The sequence below is a fragment of the Protomyctophum parallelum genome (genome assembly GCF_964188405.1).
Source record: "Protomyctophum parallelum genome assembly, chromosome: 6".
NCBI classification, from domain to species: domain Eukaryota; kingdom Metazoa; phylum Chordata; class Actinopteri; order Myctophiformes; family Myctophidae; genus Protomyctophum; species Protomyctophum parallelum.
In genome coordinates, this window is record NC_139701.1 from 3,436,875 (window position 1) to 3,448,963 (window position 12,089).

A 12,089-nucleotide genomic window follows, 5' to 3' on the forward strand; every position below is an offset into this window, starting at 1 on the left:
ATTACAGCTGATTTGTAAGGTGTCAATACTGTACGTGCTGTGCAATGGGTTGATTTGTTCTAATTAGAATACCACCTGAAGCAACTGGCTGTGAAACAAATCTCTAGGTGGTGCCGTGGTGGACTTGATCTCCAAAAATGCAGGGCATTTCTAGATGTTAGAAGCAGCTATTTATATACAGCTCCTTCTCAAAATAAAATATGCAAAAGTTCAGTTCACATTTTGAATTATATTACAGAAGACTGTAATATAATTCAAAATGTGAAACTTTCATATATTCTCGATTCATTGCGCATAAAGTGAAATATTTAAAACCTTTTTTTGTTTTAATCTTGATTATGGCATGCAGCACATGAAAATCTTGTTTTAATCTGCGTGTGCATCCAGGGCTCGACGCTTAGCATTTTTCCATGTAGCACGTGTGCGCCTAAGTTGAAAAATCTAGTAGCACACAAATTATTTTAGGAGCACGATGAAAAATGATGTATTTTTAAGGGGCGCTAGCCCCTCCTATATACAGCCTTTGTCCCCACACATCTCAAAATGAGCCATTGACAATCAACAGAGAAATTACGTCAAAATTCTGCTAAATATGACATAAATTAAACGCCATTGACATTTAAGGGAAAATGTATGTCATATGTAAACGAGCAAATCAGCTAACCAATCACAGGAAACAGGCATTCTGATTGGCCAGTATGAGATGATATCTGATGATGTATGATGACAAGAGCGCCCCTCACTTAACATGGGTGTGATTTTTCTTTAATGAAGTGATATGAGGTAGGGGTGGAAAATAATATGTCAAAATATTATATCACTATCTTTTCAGCAATTATCACAAAATAGTGATATTCATCATGATATCATTGTTATGTTTGTTTTCATATAATCTATATAATCAATTTGTTTTATGCTAATACTTTGTAGATAGATCGATAGTAGCTCTGTTCCACTCCGTTCAGTGTTCGCACTCCGCTCAGTGGAGCTTGTAGCTCTTCTCTTTTTGGCGAACGACACCGCCGTTCAGAAATATAAATGTAGGTATAGAACCGCGACTATAGAATGTGCACTTGCTGTAGACAGAGACTTGTCTTTATCAATGGTCAAATCCTGTAGTCGCACGGTGATATTTTTAGTTGCAAATGCGAGTACCTAGTCGCACTGTCGAGCCCTGTGTGCATCCCGCCTGTGGCACTGTTGTGGTGTTATGGATAATGGAAGCCCACATTTGCTTTGATAACAGCCGTAAATTAATTTGTATTGTTCAGTCTTATGTCTCACACCTTGCTCTTGACAATACAAACTAGATTATCTGTAGGGTTCAGGGTCAGGCCAGTTGGCTGGTCAGTTACGTACTGTAAGCACAGTTAATACCATGGTCAGTTACGTACTGTAAGCACAGTTAATACCATGGTCAGTTACGTACTGTAAGCACAGTTAATACCATGGTCAGTTACGTACTGTAAGCACAGTTAATACCATGGTCAGTTACGTACTGTAAGCACAGTTAATACCATGGTCAGTTACGTACTGTAAGCACAGTTAATACCATGGTCAGTTATGTACTGTAAGCACAGTTAATACCATGGTCAGTTACGTACTGTAAGCACAGTTAATACCATGGTCAGTTACGTACTGTAAGCACAGTTAATACCATGGTCAGTTACGTACTGTAAGCACAGTTAATACCATGGTCAGTTACGTACTGTAAGCACAGTTAATACCATGGTCAGTTACGTACTGTAAGCACAGTTAATACCATGGTCAGTTATGTACTGTAAGCACAGTTAATACCATGGTCAGTTACGTACTGTAAGCACAGTTAATACCATGGTCAGTTACGTACTGTAAGCACAGTTAATACCATGGTCAGTTACGTACTGTAAGCACAGTTAATACCATGGTCAGTTATGTACTGTAAGCACAGTTAATACCATGGTCAGTTACGTACTGTAAGCACAGTTAATACCATGGTCAGTACACCAGTTACTAGTAGTTTTAACACAGTTAATACCATGGTCAGTTACGTACTGTAAGCACAGTTAATACCATGGTCAGTTACGTACTGTAAGCACAGTTAATACCATGGTCAGTTACGTACTGTAAGCACAGTTAATACCATGGTCAGTTATGTACTGTAAGCACAGTTAATACCATGGTCAGTTACGTACTGTAAGCACAGTTAATACCATGGTCAGTACACCAGTTACTAGTAGTTTTAACACAGTTAATACCATGGTCAGTTACGTACTGTAAGCACAGTTAATACCATGGTCAGTTACGTACTGTAAGCACAGTTAATACCATGGTCAGTACACCAGTTACTAGTAGTTTTAACACAGTTAATACCATGGTCAGTACACCAGTTACTAGTAGTTTTAACACAGTTAATACCATGGTCAGTTACGTACTGTAAGCACAGTTAATACCATGGTCAGTTACGTACTGTAAGCACAGTTAATACCATGGTCAGTACACCAGTTACTAGTAGTCTTGGCACTGTGGTCAGGTGTCAAGTCCTGCTGGAAAAGGAAGATCAGCATCAACATAAAGCTTGTCAACGTATGGAAGCACAAACTTCCACAAAGTACTGTAAAATATCATAATTGGTGGTTGTGTTGAGAGTGAGACTCTGGATTTGATAAAACAGTGTTTTAGGCCATGTTATCTGCTGGTGTTGTTCCACTGACAGAGAAAACGTAACACTGGTTTCAACACAGCCATCTACCAGGAGATTTGAGAGTACTTTGTGCTTCAGTATGTTGCCAAAGAGCAACATACCCAGAGCCAAAACTACTAGTAATTGGTGTACTGACCATGGTATTACTGTGCTCAACTGACCAGCCAACTGGCCTGACCTGAACCCCACATAGAATCTAGGTTGTATTGTCAAGAAGGGGTGAGACATAAGACTAAACAATACGAATTTACGGCTGTTATCAAAGCAAATCTGGGCTTCTATAACACCTCAGTGACAAAGGCTGATCACCTCCATGACACACCATGACACCCCATTGATGAAATAATTAGCCCAGACCAAGTATTGACTGCATTAATATACTTTTCAGATGGTCGACATTTCTCGATTTTAAAAATCTTTTTTTAATGGTCTCGTAAAATATCCTGAGGCAGGATTTTTATTTTTTCATAAGCTATATGCCATAATCATCGATATTAAAACAAAAAAAGGTTTTAAATACTTCACTTCATGCACAATGAATTGAGAATATATGAAAGTTTCACTTTTTGAATTACAGAAGAAATGCACGATATTCAAAGTTTTTGTTAAGGAGCTGTGTATACAGTATAATGGCTTATGCTGACTAGCTTATTGATAAACAGCAGTGAGCAGAGTACAGCAGTGGGATACATAAATATTCTCAATTGGGTGTGTGTCCGTCCATCTGTGTACAGCTAAAAAATATATCGGCCTCCTGGTGGCACTATAACAGTGCCGGAGCACTGTTATAGTGCCACAGGAGGCCGATTTCTGCAAAACACATTTTTTTTATATTACACCTACAGATTTTATCCAAACATGACGCAAATCGGTATACAGCATCTCTATAGTCATGTGTTCAAGACTGATCGGAAGACCATCAAGTCCAATGTTTCCAATTCCACCCTGATTGGCTAAAATTGGCTTCCAAAGTTTGCAGGGATGGTTTGTTTTACACAAAATGCCTCAAATCACTAACACAGTGTCCGCTGTTAAACGTTGCACTCACATTCCCACAAGGCAGAGGAAGACATGTTATTTGCTTTAAATGTAAATTTTTCTTGTGAAGCACTTTGGTCAATTTCGGTTGTGTTAAATGTGCTATATAAATAAAGGCTGATTTGATTTGACCAGTTTTGACCTTTAGGTCTTCATCAGGGTCAAAACCAATGTGCATTATTATTGCTATTGCACATACCAAACCAAGTATATTTTTTCCTCTATACAAGAATGCCTGAAGCCCATGTGATAATACAGAAGCGCTTGGTAAAGAAAAGAAAAAAGTGTACAACTCAAATGCATGCTGTGTGTGTGCTGCATGCATGATTGTGTGCATGCGTGTCTGTTACAATACTTATATTGTGTTTGTATTAAATTCATAGACACTTAATGGCCTTTTTCATCTACATTCAAGACACATTTGTCAGCACTGCGAGGGGACAAATGACGCCTAATTTGTGTACAAGAGCGGGTGAGGAAATGTAAAATCTAATGACCCAACCTTACGACTAACATCTTTTTAATATATTAGAAATGCTGGTATTGCCTGGTTGCTTCCTTCAGGCCACCTGCAGTGAAGAGTGTGTGTGTGTGTGTGTTTGTGTGTAAGAGAGGGTATCTGTAGAGAGTGTCTGTGTACATGTATACAGTAGACTATACATGAAGGGAGTATATGTGTGATACAGAGAGGGAGAGGAGGGAGGGGTGCAGTAGCTCTGCCTCTCTCCAGTCGTATGGTGGTTCCTTGGCCAGCAGGTGTTGCCGTTAGTTGAATTGTGATATTTTCTGGCCTCCTAATGAGGTAATCATTGCTGACTGCTTGTCAAAATTATCCTGTTCAAACGGAGCTTTGTCAGTGCTTTTCTCACTGTTTTGCAGGCTAACATTACTCTTATGCCCGCACGCACACACACATGCACGCACGCACGCGCACATGCACACACGCACACACACACACACACACACACACACACACACACACACACACACACACACACACACACACACACACACACACTTTTCACACCTGCTGAACAGAATGAAGTTGAACACCTGCATTTTTCCAGTTTCAACAGGGCTGCCCATGCTTGCCTGGTTCCCTGCACGCCTCCTCTCCTCTCCTTTCCCCTCCGTCAAGCTCAGAGCTTATGGGTCTCAGACATGTTCGGATGACTTTTATTCTTCCTTCCTTCCTTCCTTTCCTCCTCCTCCTTTGTAGCTTTTGCTGATATTAAAAAGGAGAAAGCAGCTGGGCCACGGAGAAGGCAGAATAATGAGGTCAAAGCCATTCTAATAAGTCTCAGGGATGAATGTGATGCGTGTGGGGAGTGAGTGAAGGAAGGAAGGGAGAAAAGGAAGAAAACCAAAGCACGAGTACTTTTGGACAAATAAAGTGATGGCTTACAGCTCTGTGGCTGCCTGGCGAGTCTCTCTGGGTCTGGCAGAGGGCGCATCCCTGACACTTCATTTGCCTTCAGATTGAATTGGCAGCCTCAGGAATCTGTCACACCATAAACCAGTGCAGTATTACTTGAAAGGTTTCTGTTTAAAGGGATTGTGACATTTAAAAAAAAAGGTTTTGTAATTTTTCTTTTTTTTTGGTTCTGAGCTCAATTGCACCCATAAAAACCTGAACTTTTTAACATTCAGTAGATTTTCTGTGGTTTGTGATGTAAGAGCCAGCAAATCCCATATATGTCAACGGGATTTGCCAGCAGATGTCACTGTTTCCACTGTTTTGCCTGTTTTCATTGCAGCTCAAAAGGCTTCCAACCGACAGAGAAAACTCCAGACCACAGAAAAGCCATGGAATGTTCAAAGTTCAGGTTTTTTGCGTGTAATTGAGGTCATAGAACCTAAAAGATTAACAAAAAATTAAAATTTATGAAGATTAATGTCATGAAACCTTTAAGTACATGGTTGCCCATTTTTGTACAACAACTTTAGCGTTGTAAATGCCATGTTAACACTATGATATTTACAATTTACCAAAGTGTGAATGCTTGTATCTTGTTCAATATATTATATAATAAAATGTTTTACTGACGGCTAACTATTATAATTTATATATTTTTTATTTGGGGTCAGATAACTAGCGATGAGCAGGCCAAAGTATATGCAGCGCCCCCCGGAGCAAGTTAAGCATTACGTGTTTTTCACTGAGTGGGACTTAAGCTGCCGTGTCAGTGTCCAACTGTAGTTGTAACGTCAGGCACCTTTCAGTTGCCAGCTCATAATGGATGGAATCCATCCTGTCAGTGCCAGGGTCTGAACCAATAACCTCTCAGCTGTTACTGCATGCCACCCAAAAAACTCTCACTCCCGATCAGGCTGATTCCACCTGAATGAGCCAGTATAATATATACCGCACGGTGCCTGCGCTCGCTGAATCCGCAAGCGGGGTAGAGGCTGTCAAATCCATCCCCGACCATGATAAATAGCCATTTATTGTAGAATGGCAGCATGGAGAGGGCAGGTATATACACGCGCTGAGACACCGGGAATGTCTTTCTGAGAGTGTTTTCCAAGACAGCCGGCGTGGTGGAACCCAGCCCCAGCCACACACACACACACATGTCTTCGCTATAGACTTGGCAATTGGCGTACAGCTTGACAGATGATCCTGGTCTTGGCAGTCGCCCCTGTACATCACAATACCGCAGTGACATCTGCACAACTTTACGGGGCTGTATACAGTGGCAATTATGCAGCGCATCTGAGGAACTTAGCTCGGCAATTGTAGAGGCGTCGCGCATGCAGTATAAATTACTGTACATTATGTAAAAAATAACACATTTTAACACATCTGTTTTCTGGTTCTGAGGCACGCACAGGCAAGATAACGGTTTTGAATAAGTGACAGCATACTTATAGTGAAGAGCCAGAGAGGTAACTTTGTGTGTGTGTGTGTGTGTGTGTGTGTGAGATAAAGACATCCTGCTTAGTCTCATTATCAGTCACATTATGATGGCAGTATGGTGTCATGATGCCACATCTTAATTAAATGGAAGGTTTCAAATACCATAATGTGTCACAGGTGCACAGGTGTCGCTAGCAAGATGTATTTTGACCTGTTACCGTATGTGTGAACAGATGGAGGACACACTGAGGGAGAGCAACACACAAATAAATAAATACTTCCCTGCTTAGCACTGCAAACATAATTATTCCAAACATTCCTCTTGTGAAGAATACAGTATTCCTACGAGACTGTATTGCACGTGCACAGCTGCAATTATTGATAATGTTCTTAGCAGTTGTATCAGTTAAATATTTGATTAAATTATCAAGAAGCAGGATATATATATATAATATATATATATATATATATCCTGCTTCTTGATAATTTAATCAAATATGTGTGTGTGTGTGTGTGTGTGTGTGTGTGTATATATATATATATATATATACACACACATATACACATATATATATACTGTACCTTTATGGAAGACAATAAATGACATGAACTAAACAATGATTGTGTTTCTATGATAACATTACATTTCACATCATGCACCAGACGCTCTAACGCTATACCAACAAAACACAAAAACTAAAATTGTTTGAGTGAAATTTGATTGTTTGATTATGAAATTTGATTATGCTCTGAAGGAGTCTAGCCATCTGTGTGTGTGTGTGTGTGTGTGTGTGTGTGTGTGTGTGTGTCCGGAGCCAATCTCACAAAGCACTGGATCGATCAGTGCCCAAATTTGTTTGCACACTCGCAGTAGCCAATCTTTCTTCCAACACTTATTTTATTTTTTATAATTGATTTGTTCAATTAACTATTGCAACCCTAGTGCACACTTTAAACGTTTGGATGAGACCATGTTGATTTAGCTCATTTAGCTTGAAGATGGGGAAAAAACTATTCACTTACAGTATGCGTTCTACTTGAGTCTTGCAGTTTTAGTTTTTTACAATGAGAAAGTATGTTTGTCTGTTGCCCCACAAAATGAACAGTGACCAACCTTTAGCAAAAGAGTTAAAAAAGTGCTACCAAGTGTCGGAGGCAGTACAGTCAGCTTCTACACCACCAATATTTAACAGATAAATTCTGCATCCTGTGGCATCTTTGATGGCCCCTCTAAGGGCCGATTCATACTCCTATTTTACCGCTGTTTCGGCGCTGTAGTGCCGAAATGATTTCGGCTCGTCAGAGATTTTCAGTAGCACCGAAGAGCCGACATTAGGACGGTATCCGCCCCCCCCCCCCCCGAACCTCAAATGACGTCACATTGTAGGCTCTACAGAGCCGAACCGACTTTTATTCGGCTCTAAAATAGGAGTATGAATCGGCCCTAAGCTTACGGTCTCCGGAATCTGCACCGCTACCCCTAGCTTTTAACATATTTTTATATTGCACATTTTTTATTGTTTCTCTGCATCTACTTTCCTTTGTTACATTGTAAGATCTCGTTCCACACATGATCCATACAAATTTCTATAAGCATTTTATTATTACTTTTATCTGAAACAGACATTTCAAATGCAGGGCTCCACTTTGGATATAATATGAATATGAATATGTACATCTGAACTGTGCCTGTGTGTCTGTTCTGTTTTGAGCCCTATATGGAGAAGAGATATCATATGGTGCTGTTTAGGACTAATATACATCTTCCACTTGTTTGCTTACATAGAGAATTTTTCTAATGTTAGTTCAGCATATGAAATAACTTAGCTCAGGATGTAGTGGCTTATCAAACTGAATATCATCAAAATCACATGTGCTTTGGATTGCTGGGGCTGTATCCGGCACCTATCTTTAGCAAATGTCCCTTGGGGTACTGTTTTTTATTAGAGAATCACCTACCAAATGTCAGCATAGTCTCTGGAGAAGAGAACATTACATAGTGAGACAGACAGACAGGCAGACTCTCTCTCTCACACACACACACACACACACACACACACACACACACACACACACACACGCTCATACGGAAAGCAGGGGGGGGCGATTTGGGTTATGAAAGCCCAATTTCCTCAACCTATGAATCTCAAATTCATGTTGGACCACCTTTTTTCCCCTTTGTGGCAGCCACTTCTTGCACTACAATTAGCAATGACAGACAATGGCGGGTGTGCGTGCTGATGGTGGAGGCTCTACTTGCCCTCGCTCAAAACCCGATATATACAAAACGGAGGATGGAAAGGTGATTGTGGAAGACGAACTTTTAAATTTGATTGTGGTAAAAATGAAGACACTGAGTCATGATGAAATTGTGACGCTGACAACAAACAACTTTTCATCCCAGTGGATTGAGGAATCCAAGCGGTTGCTGTTTGAGCTCTGCCCAAATCCCACCTCACGTAATGTCATGCACAAAGGCCCACAGAAGGACATAAAAAAAACGTCAAGGCCTGTTTGAAAGCTTTCAATGAGCTCGGAGAAAATATTCCCCAGGTTTGTCTCACACTACCTGGATGAGCTACCACCTGTGGGGTTCGGCAATATGGACGCCTCGGCGCTGCTAAGCAGAATGGAGCAGCTGAGCCATGAAGTTTCTGGTCTGAGGAGGTCACTCGAAACACAGACAGATGTGAGCGTGAACCTCAGTGCTATTGTTGCGGCCCTAGATCGCCGTGTGACAGCTACGGGAAAACACCGTCTTCAGAGCGAGAACCCCCGGTCCGCTGTCAGTGTCACTGACAGCAGGGCTGTCACTGCACAGGAGGGGGAGGGGGGGCTAACAGCCCCTGAGCTAACGTCTACCGCCGGGGAGCTACGGCTCGTTGTCCCGGCGGGTTTGGGCTCTGGTACTCGCCAACAGGAACCAACGTCTACCGCCGGGGAGCTATGGCTCGTTGTCCCGGCGGGTGGTGGAACCCCCAGTACCTCACGAGTGGGGGGCATTGAATGCCCTGTCATCCAACATAACAGGTGGCCTGGAGCTGACCAGAGCATGAGAATATCAAAACTCATGCAGTATAGTGTCCCAGGGCAGGGCATTCATTCAGGGCTCGCGGATGGCGATCAACATGAGGAAGTGGTGGATGTGACAGGTGTCATTACAACTGCGTTACCACGTTCGCCACTACAGTCCCAACAGTGGAGCGTTGTCGTGAAGGAAGGGCGCAAGAAGAAGCCGGTGTCAACAGCAGCGCGACCCAATCACAACAAGCAAGCAAACCTGAAACGTGAGCAGAAGAACCCTGGCATACGTAGTTGGCACGGGCACGGAAAGCAACATCGCAGTGGTGACAACCAAACTGGTGAGTGTGTTTGCTACTCGACTCTCCCCTCTTCTGGATGCGGATACTATACGTGATTATCTAGCAGAGAAACTGGATAATAAGACAATGACATGCCGCAAAATCGAGTCACCTACCCCACAGTAGATTCGGTTCATTTCACATTACTGCAGAATGTAATAGTGTTGAGGAAAATGTTTGATCCCAAACTGTGGCCAGCTGGGATTTATGTCCGCCGCTATTATGAGGCTTGTGGGCTACAGCCTAATAGCAGCGCGGGGGGGAGCGATCTACCTGCTGCTCGGAATGAGTCAATCTGCGACTGCATAGTCACTGTGCCACGTATCAATGACTATGAACATGATCATGAACATCAGTGTTGTATCCTACAATGCGCGAGGGCTGCGTGTTGGCCACAGTGAAACGGATAAATCACGGCGCATTGTTGTGGACAAACTGTTGGAGAGCTGTAACATGTTGTGTGTCCAGGAGACAATTCTGGCTAAACAAGACTTGGAAGGTCTAAACTCTATCCATAAGGACTTTCACGGGGCGGGGGAATCCACCACCGATCTGTGCTCTAAAGTGGTTCGAGGGAGGATCCCAGGGGGAGTTTTAACTCTGTGGAATAAAAAATATGACCAGTTGGTTAATGTCATTAGGCTGGGAGTGGACTGGGCTGTTGGGATAGAGCTGTGCTGTAATGGTAAAAAGCTGATTATTGTGAATGTCTACACTCCGTATGAGTGCAATCAAAATGAGGATGAGTATCTCGGTAGAATGGCATTCATTATGTCTTTTATTCAGGATAATCCTTCCACCTCCATCTACGTGGTCGGTGACCTGAATGCTGATGTAACTGATGCAAAATCTATATTTGGCAATCATTTAATGGACTTCTGTTCAGACAGTGGTTTGATTTTATCTAGTAAGATACTGTTACCAGCAAATAGTTATACTTATATAAGCGAGGCTTGGCACAGCACTTCCTGGCTGGATCACTGCCTCTGTACAATGGATGCCCATGACTCTATTGAAGCAATGGAAATTGTGTATGATTTGGCTACCACTGACCACATACCCTTTTGTGTGGTATTAAATACAGGCAACTTACCAATATTGTTGCCGGTGGATAACAGCGCAAGTGCGGGTAAAATAGACTGGTCTAAATTGTGCAAGAGAGATCTTGATAATTACTTGAACCACTCAGATGCCTTGTTGGGTAATATTAAAGTTCCAAAAGATGTGGTAATGTGTAGAGACACTTTATTTCATAAAATATATTAATGTTCCTCTGAAATCTTCCCTCGGGGTGGTTCAGGTAGTTCGGATAATGCATTTTATATTTTACTTGTCAGTTGGTTAATGGGGGCAGAGGTTCAGTCTTCAGACAAGTACAACTGTAGAATAATTTACAGACTCTGGGACGCCAGCGTTACTTCGAAATTCAGCTGTCAAACGATTACGCATTTTAATCTAATTATGCACAGCTTAAAAATAAGAAAAGAGGAAGGTGGATAACATATGTATGTTATGTATGTTTTATTCCAGTGTGGTAGGATGGTGTTATTAGTAGGGCTGTCAAACTATTACAGTGTTTAATCAGATTGTTCACAGAATAATTAATGAATCATGATTAATTACCATGTGTAAGTATGCCCACAATATGGCCTTTTCTTGTGGGAACTGAACGATAAGTGACTCGGTAGCTATATCTCTCTCCATGTCTCTGTCTATCACCCCGTTGTCGTGTTATGTGATTTGAGACGCATGCCTATGTTTTCCATATATGTTTTCCCCTAGTATATATGAATAGAGATCCGAGATCCGAGAGATCCGAGTTCTCCTTCCATCCACTTGCATTAAGTTGCTCAAAAGCGCATGAGGCGATTTCACTCCTCCTTCTGGGTAGGAACAGAGTGCATTCTGGGATGGATTTGCCCCAAACACATGAACGCGCTGCCGTTGAACGTGCGCGAACGCGCACGAACGTGAACGTGCACAATGATAGTCAACGGACCAGCACGTTCATGTGTTTGGGGCCAGGCTGCAATACCAAATTCGGCCACTATGTCCATTTCGCCTCAGGGTTTCCTCTGGGTGCCGTCTCTATTCATATATACTCCATGTCTGGATGCGAAGACTCGCAAAGCACACTGCCCCAGGC